At 42.8% G+C, this 18,838-nt stretch overlaps 1 protein-coding gene across 19 annotated transcripts in view; it reads right to left on the bottom strand.

The window, feature by feature from the left end:
* Nucleotides 1-18,838, bottom strand: part of DAB1 (DAB adaptor protein 1) — a 1,102,825-nt gene that overhangs the window by 876,488 nt on the left and 207,499 nt on the right. Inside the window, exon 2 of one of the 19 annotated variants that reach the window (XM_077450616.1) lies at nt 3,268-3,365. The exons of the other annotated variants lie outside the window; for them this stretch is intronic. The gene's annotated coding sequence lies outside the window, so the exon portion shown is untranslated. The remainder of the gene's footprint in view (nt 1-3,267; nt 3,366-18,838) is intronic. 19 annotated transcript variants of the gene reach the window in all.

Genomic DNA, 18,838 nt, shown 5'->3' with positions numbered 1-18,838 from the left:
GCATCAGTGTGCCCCGAGAATTACACAGCAATGTGTATAAGTGTGGTACATTGGGGTTAATGAGGAATTCCATGAAAGGATATTTTATACATAGTTGCATAGGGACATTAGAACCCCACCTCCCACCTCATCCAATCAGATAACGCTTTGCATTCATAAAAAAAAAAAAAATACAAAGCACTCCCTGAATGATGCCCATGCTGAGCGGCCGACCTCCGTAACTAAAAAAAAAAAAAAAAAAAACACTTGTTGCAACCAAGGTATGCAGAATACCATCTCTGAACGCACAACGCATCGAACCTTGAAGCAAATGGGCTACAGCAGCCGAAGACCACACCTGGTGCCACTCCTGTCAGCTAAGAACAGCAAACTGAGACTACAATTGGCACAGGATCATCAAAATTGGACAATAGAAGATTGGAAAAACGTTGCCTGGTCTGATGAGCCTGGATTTCAGCTGCAACATTCATATGGTCAGGTCAGAATTTGGTGTAAACAACATGAAAGCATGGATCCATCCCGCCTTGTTGGTGGTGTAATGGTGTGGGGGATATTTTCCTGGCACACTTTGGGCCGCTTAGTACCAATTGAGCATTGTTTACATGCCACGACCTACCTGAGTATTGTTGCTGCCCATGTCCATCCCTTTATGACTACAGTGTCCCCATCTTCTGATGGCTCCTTCCAGCAGGATAATGCACCATGTCACAAAGCTCCAATCATCTCACCACTGGACAATGAGGTCCCTGTCCTCCAATGTCCTCCACACTCACCAGATCTCACCACTGGACAATGAGGTCCCTGTCCTCCAATGGCCTCCACACTCACCAGATCTCACCACTGGACAATGAGGTCCCTGTCCTCCAATGGCCTCCACACTCACCAGATCTCACCACTGGACAATGAGGTCCCTGTCCTCCAGGGATCTACAATTAGTGGACCTCCAGCTGTTGCAGAACTACAATTCCCATAAGGCACAGCAAGACTCTTAGAGCCACAAGCATGACAGCCAGAGGCAGAGGCATGATGGGACTTGTAGTTTAGCAACAGCTGGAGGTCCGCTAATTGCATATCCCTGCTGTACTCCAATGGCCTCCACACATCTCATCTCATCCAATAGAGAACCTTTGGTATGTGGTGGAACCGACAAATCTGCAGCAACTGTGTGACGTTATCATGTCACTATGGACCAAAATCTCTGAGGAATTTTTCCAACACCTTGTTGTATCCATGACACGAAGAATGAAGGCAAAAGGGGGTCCAACCAGTGCGTCCATAAGGGAGCACGGGCGCCGCTGCGTCTCTCCAGCCACCCCCTCTATGACCAATGAATAGATTCATGCATAGCATAAATCTATCCATGGCCACCGCTGCCACTTCCTATTCAGGTGCCTGGCCCCTTTTCTGGCACCGGGCGCCTGAATTACAGCAGGGGGGTATTTTTGAAGCACATGCTTACAGCCATAGGCTCTAATAGGCGTCAAAAAAAGGTGACCTGCGATCGCTTTGACCGATGACCGATGTTTAGGATGTAAGCCGGACCGTCACACGATGACGCGCGGTACAATCCGTGCTCATCGTTTGAAAGGACATTGGCCTTTTGTTGGCGCTCTACAGATGGGAAGTGAAACAGAACATTTTACTCTGACTCTTACCCTTGAAACATCGGCGAGTTATTTATAGCAGCATTTCAAACTAAAACACAAAACACACAAACTAGTGCTGACAACGTCGCCATGGCAACCGGCGTTTTCAGCACTCGCTGCGGAGAGGACATCGCGGCGCTGACACTTCCACGGAACAAGTCAAAAAAAGTCACAAGTAAGTAAATATCACGCCAACAGTTACGGCCGCCCCAGACCTGAATACATTGATATACATGACAATTAACTGAAATAACACATTAGCACGATCCGTATATAATATATATTACAGGTGCAGCTATATATAAATGTGGCAAACAAGACCTTAACATCTGTGGGAAAAAATAATACAGTTCACCCTCTAAAAAAAAAAAAAAAAAGATTAAATATAAATATGACCCAAAACAATACATTCAGGTGCAAACAATATAATATGTATCTTATGCCCCTGCAACAATAAAGAAACTGTATCCATTGTATTCGCTTATGTTAATAAAACAGTGACAATGTAACTTGTGTGTATAAACAAAATAATATAAAAAATAAATAAGTTAGCAGTGAAAATTCTCTGCACTTCTCTGTAGAAAATGTTCTTCATCCCTTGCAATCCAAATTGTTGCTTGTGTATTCCCCGCGCCCTGTGCGCACAGAGGACTCACCGTCATATGACATCATAGGACTCATATGAGTAAGTAGGGAAGTTGCATTAAAAATAAATAGTTGGTGTACGGTACGGTTTTACCACCCCGGACCACCCAACTGAAAGACAACATGTAGTCCCCCAGGGTTGTACACATGCCACAGCCAAGATGCAAGGTGCAAAACACATCCCATTTTAGTGAATGGGTCAGGAGGTGAAGCAGTGGTGCATTAGGTGTAGCAGTGGCGCAGAAGGTGGAGCAATGATGCAGGAGCCAGAGTGGTGCAGGAGGTGAAGTAGTGGTGCAAAAGGTAGGACGGTGGAGCAAGAGGTGGAGCCGGAGGTGGGGCAGCATGGCAGGAGGTGGACTAGTGGCGCCGGAATTTAGGACAGTGATGCAAGAGGTGGGGCAGTGGTGCAGGAGGTGGAGCAATGATGCAGGAGGTATAGTACAGGTGCAGGAGGTGGACCAGTTGCACAGGAGTTTGGGGAAGTGGTGTAGGAGGTGGAGCAGTGGTGCAAGAGATGGGGAAGTGGAGCAGGAGGTGGGGCAGTGGAGCAGGAAGTGGGGCAGTGGAGAAGAAGGTGGGACAGTGGAGCACGAGGTAGACCAGTGGAACAGGAGTTTAGGGCCGTGGTTCGGGAGATGGAACAGTGGTACAGTGGAACAGTGGTACAGGAGGTGAGGCAGAGGTGCAGAATTGGTGGGAAGGTGGAGCAGTGATGAAGAAGGCAGAATAGTGGTGCAGGAGGTGAAGATGTGGAGCAAAGGGTGGTGGAGCAGGATGTGGAGCAGGAGGTGGGGCAGTGGAGCAGGCGGTAGACCAGTGGTGCAGGCGTTTAGGGCAGTAGTGCAAAAGGTGGTGTAGTGGTGCAGGAGGTGGAGCAGTGATGCAGGAGGTAGAGTAGTGGTACAAAAGGAAGAGGAATAGGACACTTCTGTCAGGAAATGTCCTCCAGTGAACTGTACTAAATTATTATCACCTCAGCATCAGCTTCTACATCAAGGTTATGGAAAGGAGGAGAGACTGGGGGAACACTTGCAGCAGCACTTCAGGTAGAGGAAGCAACTCTTCAGAAAACTAAAGAAAAAAAACAAAAGGAAAAAAAAACAGAATAATGCTTTAATACTGCACTTAGAAGCGCCTTCTTTTTTTCCCTTTAAAATAATGCTGTAGGAGGCTTTGCAGTGGAGCAGTGGAGCAAAAGGAGGGGCGGTGGAGCAAGAGGTGGAACAGGAGGTGGAGCAGTAGATGGACCAATGGCACGGGAGTTTTGGTCAGTAGTGCAAAAGGTGGGGTAGTGGTGCAAGAAGTAGGGTAGTGGTGCAAGAGATGAAGCCATGGAGCAAAAAGGTCAGACAGTGGGACAGTGGTACAGGAGTTAATGCAGTGGTGTATAAGGGGGAGCAGTGGCTCAGGAGGTGAGGAAGAGGAACAAGTAGAGCAGTGGTGCAGGATGTAAGGCAGTGGTGCAAGAGGCGGAGCAGTGGAGCAAAAGGTCGGACAGTGGAGCAATGGGACAGGAGGTGGACCAGTGGTGCAGGATATTAGGGCAGTGGTGCAGGACATGGAGCAGCGGTATAGAAGGTGGATCAATGGAGCAGTGGCTCAGGAGGTGAGGAGGAGGAACAGGAAGTAGAGCAGTTGTGCAGGATGTAAAGCAGTGTTGCAAGAGATGGAGCAATGGGACAGAAGGTGGAGCAGTGGAGTAGAAGATAGGACAGTGGAGTAGAAGGTGGGACAGTGGAGTAGAAGGTGGGACAGTGGAGTAGAAGGTGGGACAGTGGAGTAGAAGGTGGGACAGTGGAGTAGAAGGTGGGACAGTGGAGTAGAAGGTGGGACAGTGGAGTAGAAGGTGGAGCAGTGGGGTAGAAGGTGGGGCAGTGGAGTAGAAGGTGGGACGGTGGAGTAGATGGTGGGACAGTTGAGTAGAAGGTGGGAAAGTGGAGAAGAAGGTGGAGTAGTGGAGTAGAAGGTGGGACAGTGGAATAGAAGGTGAAGCAGTGGAGTAGAAGGTGGGAGAGTGGAGAAGAAGGTGGAGTAGTGGAGTAGAAGGTGGAGCAGTGGAGTAGAAGGTGGGACAGTGGAGTAGAAGGTGGGACAGTGGAGTAGAAGGTGGGACAGTGGAGTAGAAGGTGGGACAGTGGAGTAGAAGGTGGGACAGTAGATTAGAAGGTGGAGCAGTGGAGTAGAAGGTGGGGCGGTGGAGTAGAAGGTGGGACGGTGGAATAGAAGGTGGAGCAGTGGAGTAGAAGGTGGGAGAGTGGAGAAGAAGGTGGAGTAGTGGAGTAGAAGGTGGGACAGTGGAGTAGAAGGTGGAGCAGTGGAGTAGAAGGTGGGACAGTGGAGTAAAAGGTGGAGCAGAAGGTGGGACAGTGGATCGGGAGGTGGGACAGTGAAGCAGGAGGTGGAGCAGTGGCACTGTAAAATGTAGGCTCTGAAAATTGTTGTTTTTAATTATTATTTATTTTAGATATTTATAGTGCTGTCAATTTACACAGCATTTTACATACTATTCAGTCCTTGCCCTCAAGGAGCTTACATTCTAAGGTCCCTAACTCATACACATACATACATGTACACACATACTGTGACCAATTTTGTAAGAAGCCAATTAACCTACCAACATGTCTTTGAAGAGTGGAAGGACCCCGGTGTCCCCGGAGGAAACCCAAGCAAGCACCAGGAGAACATGCAGACCCCATGACTTCTTTGCTTCGAGTACATCCGTCTCTTTACAACTCCTTGTGGAACGGATCCTACTAAAAACACTCAGCTGTGTATTTATCTGAGTGGTTGGAGCTGCCCGTCTATTGACACGGAACATTTGGTGTCTCCGATTATCAGATGGAATAAAAGTATTCCGGCCTTTAGATCTTTAGGTGACAGGTTCACTTTTAAGCGGAGTCACACAAGCCGAAAGTCGGAACAAAATCAGAGGAAAATCAACAAGAAAAGGAAAATGAATGCGTTGTTTGTGCCTGCTCCATATTTTGTTGTCCCCAATTATTCTAGTTACAGAGCTCTTGGCATAATAAATTCTTGAGTAACAACACACTTCAGAGAACTCAGAGATCCTTCCCTGCATCCCACTGAGCACAAGGCTGTTGATTTTGCATAAAGTAAAATCTGGAGAGGTCTTGGTGTCTGTTGCTGATTATGCCGCCTGCGATGACAATGCTTCACATGTAAGCCTTCTGAAGAAAGTCTGTACACTTTATATAAGAATTAGTATAGAACAAGTGTTACCACATGGCTAGCTGCAACAACAACAACAAAAAAAAAAAATCTGCGCTGAACTGCTTTTATAGAAAAGGATCCCTCCTACTCCACAACTGACTAACCTACAGTAAATAATCATTTTCTATTCCACAGACCAGATACCCTTCAGTCAAAAAGTGTTTCCTAATTCACAGTATGGATGTTTTGTATATTGAACAACACCTCCTTCACAGAAACTTTAAAACTTTTACAGAATACTTTTACTACTACTACTTTTACAGAACTACTCTAATCATTAGATGTTTTTACTTCATAGCCAAAAATGTTCATATAGTGAACAAGTCTTTTTATTACACCTTAATTTGTTCCTATTAAGCCCCAGCGTCCCTTTTACTGGTCTTTACTATTGGGACTGCCCAATAATGTGAATCAGTGCACATAATACAAAGGCTTCTGTGATTGGATAGGGGGGTGGAGAGGGTCAGGCATAGCAGCTGCATGGACTCTAATGTTGAAGATGCTTAGACCTGAAGTATCAGCTTTGGGCCTCTTGGAAATACAGCTATAGCCCTCTTCCAGGAGTACAATAAACCTGTCAGATGTAAGTGATAGAGATGAACCCTGGAGATAGACTGCACCTCCTTGGACTTAACTCATACTGTGCCTCACTTTTTACAAAGGAGCTACGTGATAGAACTGCTTGGGCACCCCACTTGGGTGCTTCCTACCACCAAACAGTGCCTCCTGCCCTCCAAACATTTCCAGCAGATCGAGAGCAAATACCAGCCCTTTCACTCCAACCATCATACACAGACAAGATGTTGGGATAAGAACCAAAGGAACAGTGACGGCCCATCCATAGGGGGCACACGGGCACCGCCCCCCCCCCCCCCAAAGCTAGTCACCAAAAAAACAACCAAAAAAGCCCTTTAAAAAATAAAAAAATAAAAATATCCTTTAAGTGCACTATGTACGGGCACCGGGAATGGTCAACGTGACGACAATGCAATCACGTGATTGTAGGTGAGACGCTTAATTTGCCTGTTTTTGTGAGTCCTTGTGGCGCAAAGCAATGCACCTGAACACAACCCTCTTACAGTCATTCTCCTTGTTGTGTTGTTTTTGATTTGGCACAGTCGTAGGACATGGGCGGTGCCTATCTCTGAGCTGCAGCGTCACTTCCATTTTCTCTGTTCCGGTGGGAAACCGGAAGTGACGCCGCGGGTCCGTGGCCCAGAGGCCCGAGCGGTGCCTTCTATCAGAATCCACTCCAGAATTGGAAGGTTCAGAGTCAGTCAGACAAAAAGAGAAAAAAAATGTCTTTTATTATTTATATTTATATATTTGCTTCAAAGGGTTTACCAGGTTAGGAAAATACAGTATCTAGCAGTGGATGCAGACTGTGAGACTGAACTATATAACCTGATCTGTGAGGATGAGCTATATATCCTGATCTGTAATTCTGAGCTATATATCCTGATCTGTAATTCTGAGCTATATATCCTGATCTGTAATTCTGAGCTATATACCCTGATCTGTGAGGCTGAGCTATATACCCTGATCTGTGAGGCTGAGCTATATACCCTGATCTGTGAGGCTGAGCTATATACCCTGATCTGTGAGGCTGGGCTATATACCCTGATCTGTAATGCTGAGCTTTATACTCTATTCTGTGATGCTAAGCTGTATACTCCTGACACGGGGTGAGTGGAAGCAAGTGGAATGCAGTGGATGAAGTGGGTGGATTCTATAAGGGTCAGGGCTTATGATAAGTGGGAGGGGTCAGAAAGGAAGGGCGCCCCCCCATCCTAAAACTTCACCAGCCACCACTGCAAAGGAATGACTCTTTATTGAACAGAAATACATGTTTTTATACACTTCAGAAGTAGGCCAGTCACCCCATGAACATTAAAACCAAATATTTACCCAAAACATCACACAATGGTTAGATAATGAGGTAGAGCTGACACAAGGCTAATCCCGTCAAAGATACCCCCAAGAGATAGTCAAATTAGCCAACAGACAGAAACAATAGGTGACTCAATTAACAATTAACCATGGGAATAGGAGGCACACAATGGCAGAGACACAAACTTGTAGGCAAGTCATCAAAAGACAAACAATGTTCCAGCATTCTGATAAAGTGGAGTAAAGTTATCTTCATAGATTTGAGGGATCTTCTTCAACCCAGTCTGTAGGAGGGCCACCATATTCCCTCTGACCATTACTCTGTACAAGATTAATATTAAACCTTTCCATCCACTCCAGAAGGGAGGCTTTATTGTCCTTATTCAGAGAATGAATCCAAACCATGCTCTCGACGTTCATCACATTGTTGTCCATCATTCTAGAATGATCTGCTCTCTCTATGAGCCTTAATCAGTGGGTAGGCCCCTAGTTCTCTCCAAAAGCCCCTGTCCCAGTTGGGTCTGTCACAAGGTAAATTTCTGGGATTCACCTGTAAGAACCCCTTATAGGGCCAGCGGAAGCTGGCAATAAGGGGTTAATCACTCTTACGGCAAAGAATATTTTTATTAATAATAACCACTTTAAGACTGCAATACGTATATATATTGCAGCTTTGATGTGGTTTACCGGGGTTATGGCTGAAGCTATCAGCCATAACTCCGGAATTTGTATTTTAGCTGGTGGTTCTCTTTCTCATAAAAGCGATCTGAGCAGCTGATTAGCCGGTGTTTCTTGGGCTTACCATTCTTACCAACGAGGCCAGGAAATGATGAGAAGGTTCGGGCAGCTGGCCATAGATGTGAAGAGAGACAAGATTGTCTCTGATCTATGATCTAGGAGGACCGGAGCGACGTCATGACATCACCATCGGTCTAGGGCGGAAGTAACCTTTTTTTTTATGGATCTTTTGCTTTCAAAGGTGGAGGAGAGATTTGGAGTCTTAACCACTTGCCTACTGGGCACTTAAACACCCCTCCTGCCCACACCAATTTTCAGCTTTCGGTGCTCTCACACTTTGAATGACAATTACTCAGTCATGCAGCACTGCACTCAAATGAATTTTTTGTCCTTTTTTTCCCACAAATAGAGCTTTCTTTTGGTGGTATTTGATCACCTCTGGGGTTTTTATTTTTTGCGCTATAAATGAAAAAAGACCAAAAATTTGGGAAAAAAACGCATATTTCTTTGTTTCTGTGACAAAATTATGCAAATTATTAATTTTTCTTCATACATTTTGGCCACAATTTATACTGCTACATGTCTTTGGTAAAAATAACCCAAATTAGTGGATATTATTTGGTCTTTGTGAAAGTTAGAGAGTCTACAAGCTGTGGTGCGAATCATACAAAATTGATCACATCTGATGTACTGGTGGCCTATCTCACTTCTTGTGGCCCGAACAAGTCAGGAAAGTACAAATACCCCCCAAATGACCCCTTTTTGGAAAGTAGACATTCCAAGGTATTTAGTAAGAGGCATGGTGAGCTTTTTGATGTTGTAATTTTTTCCCACAATTCTTTGCAAAATTAAGATTTGTTATTTTTTTTTATTTTTTTCCACAAAATTGTCATTGTAATAGGTTATTTCTCTCACATGGCATGTGTATACCACAAATGACACCCCCAAAAAAATTCTGCTACTCCTCCTGAGTATTACAATACCACATGTGTGGGACTTTTTCACAGCCTGGCCACATAGAGAGGCCCAACATGCAGGGAGTGCCATCACGTGTTCTAGGAGCATAAATTACACATCTAATTTGATGACTACATATTACACTTTTGAAGGCCCTGGAGCACCAGGACAATGACACGTGACACTGATGACAGATGGCACTGATACGTGGCACTGATGACACTTATATGTGGCACTGATGACACGTGGCACTGATGACAAATGGCACTAATATGTGGCACTGATGACAGATGGCACATATACGTGGCACTGATGACAGATGGCACTTATACGTGGCACTGATGGCACGTGGCACTGATGACAGATGGCACTTATACGTGGCACTGATGACAGATGGCACTGGGGACAAATGGCACTGACAACAGGTGGCACTGGGGACAGATAGCACTAACAGGTGGCACTGGGGACAGATAGCACTAAGAGGTGGCACTGGGGGCAGGTGGCACTGGGGAGGATGGCACTGGGTGAGGATGACACTGGGGCGGATGGCACTGGGGGAGGATGGCACTGGGGCGGATGGCACTGGGGGAGGATGGCACTGGGGTGGATGGCACTTTTTTTTACTTTTTTTTTTAACTTACGACCGCTGCAGCCGTTCATCTCTCCCCACTCACACGCTGTCTGTGTGAGGAGGGAGAGCGGCGCTGAGAGATGATCTCATATGTTTACATATGAGATCATCTCTCATTAGACACGCCGCTGTGATTGGCCGTTTACAGCGATCTGTGACTGGCTGTGTCCGAGGGACACAGCCAGCACAGAACTTCCCCTCTGCGCGCGGCGGCGGCGCGCAGAGGGGAAGTAAATAGGAGGACGTCCAGGGACGCCCTCCCGGCAGTTAGCGTCCGCGCTGTAGCTGTCTTTCAGCTATAGCGCGGGCGGGAAGTGGTTAAAGACCCCAGATCTCTCCATAAAGAGGACCTGTCATTCTATATTTCTTTTGCAAGGGATGTTTACATTCCTTCTAATAGGAATAAAAGTACTAAAAAAATAAAGGGACGGTGTAAAAATAAAAAATAAATAAATAAGAAAAAAAATGTAAAGAACCTTATCCCGTTGCGCTTGCTCGCAGAACTGAACGCATACATAAGTCGCGCACGCATGTGTAAATGGTGTTCACACCACACATGTGAGGTATCGCCGCAAATGTTAGAGTGAGAGCAATAATTCTAGTGCTAAGCCTCCTCTGTAACTCTAAACAGGCAACTTGTAAAAAAAATTTAAAGCGTTGCCTAAGAGATTTTTATGTTTCATAGTTTGTCACCATTCCACGAGTGTGCACACTTTTAGAGTGTATCATGTTAGGTGGAGCTGCACGATTAATCGTTAAGAATGAAAATTGTGATCTTTTTCCCTTCCCGATCTTCAAAACAGCATGTCACCATCTTTCTAACAAGTGCAGAGAGTTCTCACAGCTGGAAAAAAAAAATCCGGGCAGCCTGCCAAGTTTTATTACAACAAGTGAATAAGTAGAAACAAAGTATCTTTTCATTCTTTTATCAAAGGAAAGAACTCTGGTGTGTAGATGAGAGAAGTTTAACCATTTAAAGCGGAGGTCCACCCTAAAGTGGACCTTCCGCTCATTGGAATCCTCCCCCCCTCCGGCGCCACAATTGGCACCTTTCAGGGGGGAGGGGGGTGCAGGTACCTGTACAGCAGTACAGGTATCTGCACCCACTTCCGGCATAGATTCTGCAGAAGGTACACCCCTTTCCGCAGAATCTACGCCCCTTTCCGAAAGTCCCCCGCTGCCTGCTGGGAAACACATGGATCCCAGAGACAGCGGGGACCATCCTTATTGCGCAGCGCGACTCGCGCATGCACAGTAGGGAACCGGGAAATGAAGCCAAAAGGCTCCACTTCCTGATTCCCATACCCAAGATGGCGGCGGCAGCACCCGAGAGACGATCTAGAGATCGGCTTCGGGTGCCGACATCGCGGGCGCGCTGGGCGGGTAAGTGTCACTATTTTAAAAGTCAGCAGCTGCAGTATTTGTTTTATTTAAAAAAAAAAAAGGCGGACTCCCGCTTTAAAGACCAAATATTTTGTTGCTTACAAGTACAAAAATCATTATTTTCTGCTAGAAAATTACTTTTATCATGTTTGGAGCACCCAAACATAATATATATATATATATATATATATATATATATATATATATTTTTTTTAGCAGAGATCCTAGAGAATAAAATGGCGGCTGTTGCAATATTTTATGTCACACCATATTTGCGCAGCTGTTTTTCAAACGCAATTTAAAAAAATACACTTTAATGAATTAAAAAAATAAAAATAAACAGTAAAGTTATTTATTTTGTATAATGTGAAAAAAAGATATTACACCGTGAGAGAATAGTAATCTTTATTCTAAGCAAAAAAAAATTATGATTCTCATTTTAGCCAGAATCGTGCAGCTCTAATGTTAGGTATCTATTTACTCAGAGTAACATCATCTTTTATATTTTACCAAAAATGGGATTATATATTGTGTTTTTTGCATTCAAATTTATTAAAGTAATTTTTTTACGAATTAAATCCAAAACTGCACAAATACCCGCTACATAAAAAAAAAATCCATTTTATTCTCTAGGGTTTCAGCTAAAAAAAAAACTATATATAATGTTTGGGGGTTCTAAGTAATTTTCTAGCAAAAAATACAGATTTTTTTTACTTGTAAACAAAAAGTGCCAGAAAAGGCCGGGACCTTCCGTTTATTTATTTATTCTGCATCTACAGTATATCACTCACAGTCCTTTTTTATTCAGCAGCCCAGATACTTGTGCGGCAAACAACTTTTTTCTTTTTTCGCACCTTACAGTATCAGCGTTTGTGGTAGAAACTCTTTTCTTTTCTACATCATATCAACTTTCACAGCAAACGGGGCCATTGTATCCTATAATGCATCCACTATTACAGGACATAACATTTCACAAAGCTTAGATGCTTTTGTAGCTTAAAGTAAATCTTTCAGTAACTTTATAAGTCTGCATGAAGAAATATCTGGCATGTTATAGAATAAAGCCACAGTAACATAAAAAAACAAAACAAAAAAAAAAAAACCTTTTATAATATAAAAAGCCATCCTTGAGCTTCAGTCCAGTGACTTTGCCAAGACTGAGATGATATCATCAGTCTGCTGCAAGCAGGAGGAAGCATTAAACATTCCCTTTCCTTTTCAATCTGCAGCCCTATTTGCAGCCAAAGGACCAGGCCCCTTTTTGCGATTCGGCACTGCGTCACTTTAACTGACAATTGCGCGGTCGTACGACGTGGCTCCCAAACAAAATTGGAGTTCTTTTTTTTCCCACAAATAGAGCTTTCTTTTGGTGGTATTTGATCACCCCTGCGGTTTTTATTTTTTGCGCTATAAACAAAAATAGAGCGACAATTTTGAAAAAAATTAAATATTTTTTTACTTTTTGCTATAATAAATATCCCCCAAAAATATATATATAAAAAAATTTTTTTTTCCTCAATTTAGGCCGATACGTATTCTTAAACATATTTTTGTTAAAAAAAAATCGCAATTAGCGATTATTGATTGGTTTGCACAAAAGTTATAGCGTTTACCAAATAGGGGATTGTTTTATAGCATTTTTATAAATTTTTTTTTTTTACTAGTAATGGCGGCGATCAGCGATTTTTATTGTGATTGCTACATTATGGCGGACACATCGGACATTTTTGACACATTTTTGGGACCATTGTCATTTATACAGCAATCAGTGCTATTTAAATGCACTGATTCCTATGTAAATGACACTGGCAGTGAAGGAGTTAACCACTAGGGGGCAGTGTAGGGGTTATGTATGACGTTATGTGTTTTTTTATTGTAGGGGGCGTGGCCTGGCATGTGACGTCACTGATTGTCTTTCCCTATATCAGGGAACAGACGATCGGTGACAGCCACAGTAGGAAGCACGGGGAGAGGTTTGTTTACACAGACCTCTCCTCGTTCTTCAGCTCTGTGACCCGATCGCAGGACACCAGTGGTGATCGGGTCCGCTGGTCCCGTGGCCACGGTCACGGAGCTCAGGACCGGGTCGGGAGCGTGCTGCCAGCGGCGCACTCCCGACCCACGGCTGGGCACTTAAAGAGCAATGTACAGGTACGTGCTTGTGCCCAGCCGTGCCATTCTGCCGACGTACATCGGCATGAGGCAGTCCTTAAGTGGTTAACCACTTGTCTACCGGGCACTTACACCTCCTTCCTGCCCAGGCTAATTTTCAGTTTTCAGCGCTGTCGCACTGTGAATGACAATTGTCTTTTATTTTTTTCACACAAATAGAGCTTACTTTTGGTGGTATTTAATCACTGCTGGGTTTTTATTTTTTGCTAAAGAAACTAAAAAAATATGAAAATGTTGAAAACAAATAAATAATAATTTTTCATATTTTGTTTTGAAAATTTTGCAAACAGGTAATTTTCTCCTTCACTGATGTGTGCTGATAGGTGGAACTGATGAGGCTGCACTGATGGGTGCTGATAGGTGGAACTGATGAGGCTGCACTGATGGGTGCTGATAGGTGGAACTGATGAGGCTGCACTGATGGGCGCTGATAGGTGGAACTGATGAGGCTGCACTGATGGGCACTGATAGGTGGAACTGATGAGGCTGCACTGATGGGGGCTGATAGGTGGAACTGATGAGGCTGCACTGATGGGCGCTGACAGGTGGAACTGATGAGGCTGCACTGATGGTCGCTGATAGGTGGAACTAATGAGGCTGCACTGACGGGCACTGATATGTGGCACTGATGAAGCGGCATGATGGGCACTGATATATGGCACTGATGAGGCTGTACTGGTGGGCACTGATGAGGCTGCACTGATGTGCGCTGATAGGTGGCACTGATGAGGTGGCACTGGGTGGCAATGATGAAGAGGCACTGATAAAACTGTACTGATAGATGGCACTGATAGGTAAGGATAGGCACTGATGAGGTGGCACTGATAAGGCGGCAGTGATGAGGCAGCACTGATGGGCACTGATAGGTTGCACTAATGTGCTTGCACTAATGGGCACTGATGAGGCAGCACTGATGGGCACTGATTAGCAGTGCCGATTGGCACTGATTAGCAGCACTGATGGGTGGCACTGATGGGTGGCACTGATGGGTACTGGTGGGACTAATGTCACTGTAACAGCTTTCTTCCTTTCTCCTCATGCTGCCAGCAAGAGGAGAAAAAATCCTAATAACCGGCTTCTGTTTACTTGCATGATCAGCTGTCATTGGATCACAGGAGGAAGTCTATGGACACCCCCCCCCCCCTCCCCCCAGAATTGGAAGCCTGCGATACAGCCAGGGATAAAGTGGTTGATTTTCTGTAAAATACAAAAGGGCAACTTGGAGATATTCTGTGCACAGATAGTGAAGCGAATGCATTCCCTGCAACAAAAGTGTAATTTTTGGTTAGATACGGCTTACGGGATGCAGGCCCTGCCACTTTCCTCATTAGAACCCTGAGCTACTGCCATGAGTGGCTCCTGCTGTGGGTCTTCTCCTTTCAGCTCACATGCTGACTGCAGTGTTTTGATTCAGTGGAAGACAGCTTGGATGTAATCTACAGACTCTGTTTATTCTACTACATGTGAGTAGCCCATTGTTTGTTTTTCACAATAAAGACTAACTTTTTGCACTTATATTGCACCCTCTTGTGTCTCTTTAAAGCCAGCCCAACCAGGTTCTGCCGTCATGTTCAGAGAACACGTGTGCCTCCTCCAAAACTCCATTCATGCATTCATGCTTGCTTGCTAAAGAATATCTTCCAGCGTCATAGCTTTACAGTTGACATGTGCCATTAATTTTGTTCGGAATTCGTTTTTTAAAGAATTTTCGACAAATCCGTTAATTCGGAAATATCTGAATTAATGAAAACCCATTTAACGATTTTTTTTTCCAATATTCAAAAATTCTGAAATTTTAAAGATTGGAAATTTCTGAAATTTTAAAAACTCGGAAATTCTAAATTAAAAAAATTGGAAATTAAAAAATTCGGAAATCCGGAAATAAGAATGAAAATCCGAAATTTCAAAAGAATGAAAATCCGAAATTTCAAAAGAATGAAAATCCGAAATTTCAAAAGAATGAAAATCCGAAATTTCAAAAGAATGAAAATCCGAAATTTCAAAAGAACGAAAATCCGAAAGTAAGAACGAAAATGCGAAAATTAGAAAACCTGAAAATCAGAAAACCTGAAAATCAGAAAACCTGAAAATTAGAAAACCTGAAAATTAGAAAACCTGAAATAATAGCTAACTAATAATAACTTAACTATTATTAAACTATTAAATTATAGGTATTGGAATTTCCTTTCATATTTGGCTTTTAGTGAACGTAACAAATAAGAATTATCTGAAATAAAAAATGCAGTTTTAAACGAATGGAAAGTAACAAATGACTTTTTTTATTATTGTTATTATTAATTTGTTCCATTCCATTTGTTTAGACGCGGGATTTGTTATTTCAGATATTTCTTAACTTCAGATAAATTTGCATTCGTTACGCTCACTAACAGTCAAATTTGAAAGGAAATTCCAATACCTATAATTTAAAAGTTATTTATTATTAATTATTTAGTTATTATTTAGAATTTTTGGATTTTTGAATTTTCTTTCTTATTTTCCGATTTTCGAATTTTCCGATTTTAAAATTTCAGAATTTACGAATTTTCGGATTCTGAATGTTCGAATTTTAGAATTTATGACTTTCTGAATTTATAAATCCCGAATGAAAGAATTTACGAATAAAACAAAAAAATGAATGAAACGGAAAACGAACACATTTTTCGGCAGTGCACATGTCTATTTTACTGCTCTTACAGTAAACAATCCTTTCCTTGTTAAAGCGATACCAGTGTTTAAATAAGAAATAAAAAGGCTTAATTTCAGTTTTCACAGACCTCCTTTGCTCGGGCCCATTAGACCTGGACAGGGAAGAAATTCATTCCAATCCCCATTCTAATGATCTGGGCTGCTTAGCGCTTTGTTCAGACAAATGTAAATCAGCTGGATGCTGAATAAAAATGATGTTGAACTCAACGTGGGCTCATGCTCTCCTCCCGCACTAAAAAAAAAAAAAAAAAATTTCCTTTCCTTTTTTTTGTTTTCTCAAAGAAGCAACACATAATTTTTAATCGGCCTCGGAGACCAAAACGCATTTAAATGTTGAAGCGTTCATATATTATTTATTGCGCTAATCAAGCACCTTAGTCTCGCCGAAATTCCCACTGAGTTAAGCCAGTTTCCTCGTCAAGCCTTTTGTGTTTTTTTTTTTTTTTTTTAAATATGCTGCTTAGTTACTTGTAACCCCCTTTGGTTGAGCTTCAATCCCCCCTTTACGCTGGGAGGCAGGAGAGAGAGGGGAAAAAAATAATAATACATATTCATAAGCGGCTCGGCACTCAATTACCGCTGAGTGAAATCGCGGCACAGATAATGAACTGAATTAATTCCGATTTTCATTCCACGCAAGATACACACAAATGACACGCATATGTTTTACTCCTAGGAAGAGATGACTCCTCGTTGGTCACAATGCGTCTGATCTCCTGTAAAATTCAATATGGTCCCTTTTTTTTTTTTTTACGCGGCACGCCAAGGGTTTCCGCGGCACGCCGGGCTCATATGCATATGGTTGACGTGGCAACTGCTGATCTATAATAGCGATATAATAGAAGTGGAAGTCTGGAGTTTAATGAACTGGGAGACTGTGAAGTTATTTTAAATAATAAGAGTGCTATTAAAATAATCTTAACTCCTTTGATATATCCAGGCAAGTCGGAAAATTTGAAATCTCAGGTTCTTTATTCCTTTTTTTTTTTTTCCCTTCCTCCTGCTGTCCTCGAGAGCCCCGCTGGTGCCATCAAGGACCCACAACTTGGCGCACAACTACCCATATCACCAACTCAAACCGGGTTAATCATATTCAAAGAACATGTGTGTGCCTCCTACAAATACCCTGCCTTAACAAGTTCATGGTAAGGAATGGTTTCCAGCTCCATAGCTTTACTGCTCTTACTGTAAAGAATCCACTTCTTATTAAAGTTTTTGGAATCCTCTCCCCCTCCGGTGTCACATTTGGCACCTTTCAGGGGTGAGGGGAGAGCAGATACCTGTATAATCCAGGTATTTGCTCCCACTTCCGGGCATAGATAGCTGCAGTATCCGCGGATATCTATCCCATATCCGGAAAATGTGACATCTCAGGTTCTTTTTCCTTTATTTTTTATTTTTTCCTTCCTCCTGCTGTCCTCGAGGGCCGCGCTGGTGCCATCAAGGACCCACACCTTGGAGCACAACTACCCATATCACATGTTTAAAGCCAACTCAAACCGGGTCCATCACATTCAAAGAACGTGTGTGTGCCTCCTACAGATACCCTGCTTAAACAAGCTCATGGTAAAGAATGCTTTCCAGCTCCATAGCTTTACTGCTCTTACCGTAAAGAATCCACTTCTTATTAAAGTTTTTGGAATCCTCTCCCCCTCCGTTGTCACATTTAGCACCTTTCAGGGGGGGGGGGAGAGCAGATACCTGTATAATCCAGGTATTTGCTCCCACTTCCGGGCATAGATAGCCGCAATATCCGCAGATATCTATCTCATATCCGGCGCCTCCTCCGCCGCCCCGCCGTCTTCTGGGATACACACAGGTCCCAGAAGACAGCAGGGGCCAGTGGGATCGAAAGTCATTTCCTTTCTATAATGTTTATGCACTCCTGAAGAAGAAAAACTAATTCGAAACACGTTGGAAGTTCAGCAACTTCCATTCTTTGTTCTTTGGTGAGTCCAACTGAGTACAGTGTTAAGAACATTTTTTCCCATAATTTTTAAAGATGTATTGTAATGTTTTAATTTGTATTAATAAAGATTTACAGTGCCTTGAAAAAGTATTCATACCCCTTGACATTTTCCACATTTTGTCATATTACATCCAAAAACATAAATGTATTTTATTGGGATTTTGTATGATAGACCAACACAAAGTGGCTCATAATTGTGAAGTGGAAGGAAAATGATAAATGGTTTTCAAAATCACTTACAAATATATATGAAAAGTGTGGGGGGTACATTTGTATGGCGCCCCCCGGAGTCAATACTTTGTAGAACCGCCTTTCTCTGCAATTACAGCTGCAAGTCTTTTTGGGGATGTCTCTACCAGCTTTGCACATCTAGAGAGGGACATTTCTGCCCATTCTTCTTGCGAAATATCTCAAGCTCTGTCAGATTGGATGGAGAGCGTCTGTGAACAGCAATTTTCAAGTCTCGCCACAGATTCTCAATGTGATTTAGGTCTGGACTGTGACATTCTAACACATGAATATGCTTTGATCTAAACAATTCCGTTGTAGCTCTGTACAGGAGGGCTGGCTGTACTGCCTTATCAGTGGCTCTGACTGCATAAAAAGGAGCTGAATGAAAGTGTCAAAATGAGATATTTATAAATAATGTGTCATTAAAAATTTTTTTTTAATATTTTTGATTCATTTCATGTTAAAGTAAATTATTTCACAATATTTTTATAGTTCTTAACACAATAACTACATTTTTTTTTTACCCTTTACGTAATGTAGCAGGAATTAAAGTATTTAAACATAATTTTTAATTACCTGTGTTAGAGTACACAATAAAGCAATACTATATACTGATCAAAAAAAATTAAAGGAACA

Source organism: Lithobates pipiens, unplaced genomic scaffold (assembly GCF_037356315.1).
Source record: "Lithobates pipiens isolate NorthernLeopardFrog02 unplaced genomic scaffold, aLitPip1_a1.2 Scaffold_23, whole genome shotgun sequence".
In the NCBI taxonomy this organism is placed as follows: Eukaryota; Metazoa; Chordata; class Amphibia; order Anura; family Ranidae; genus Lithobates; species Lithobates pipiens.
Note: the sequence above shows the minus strand (reverse complement) of the source record. Positions and strands in the feature narration are given on the sequence as shown.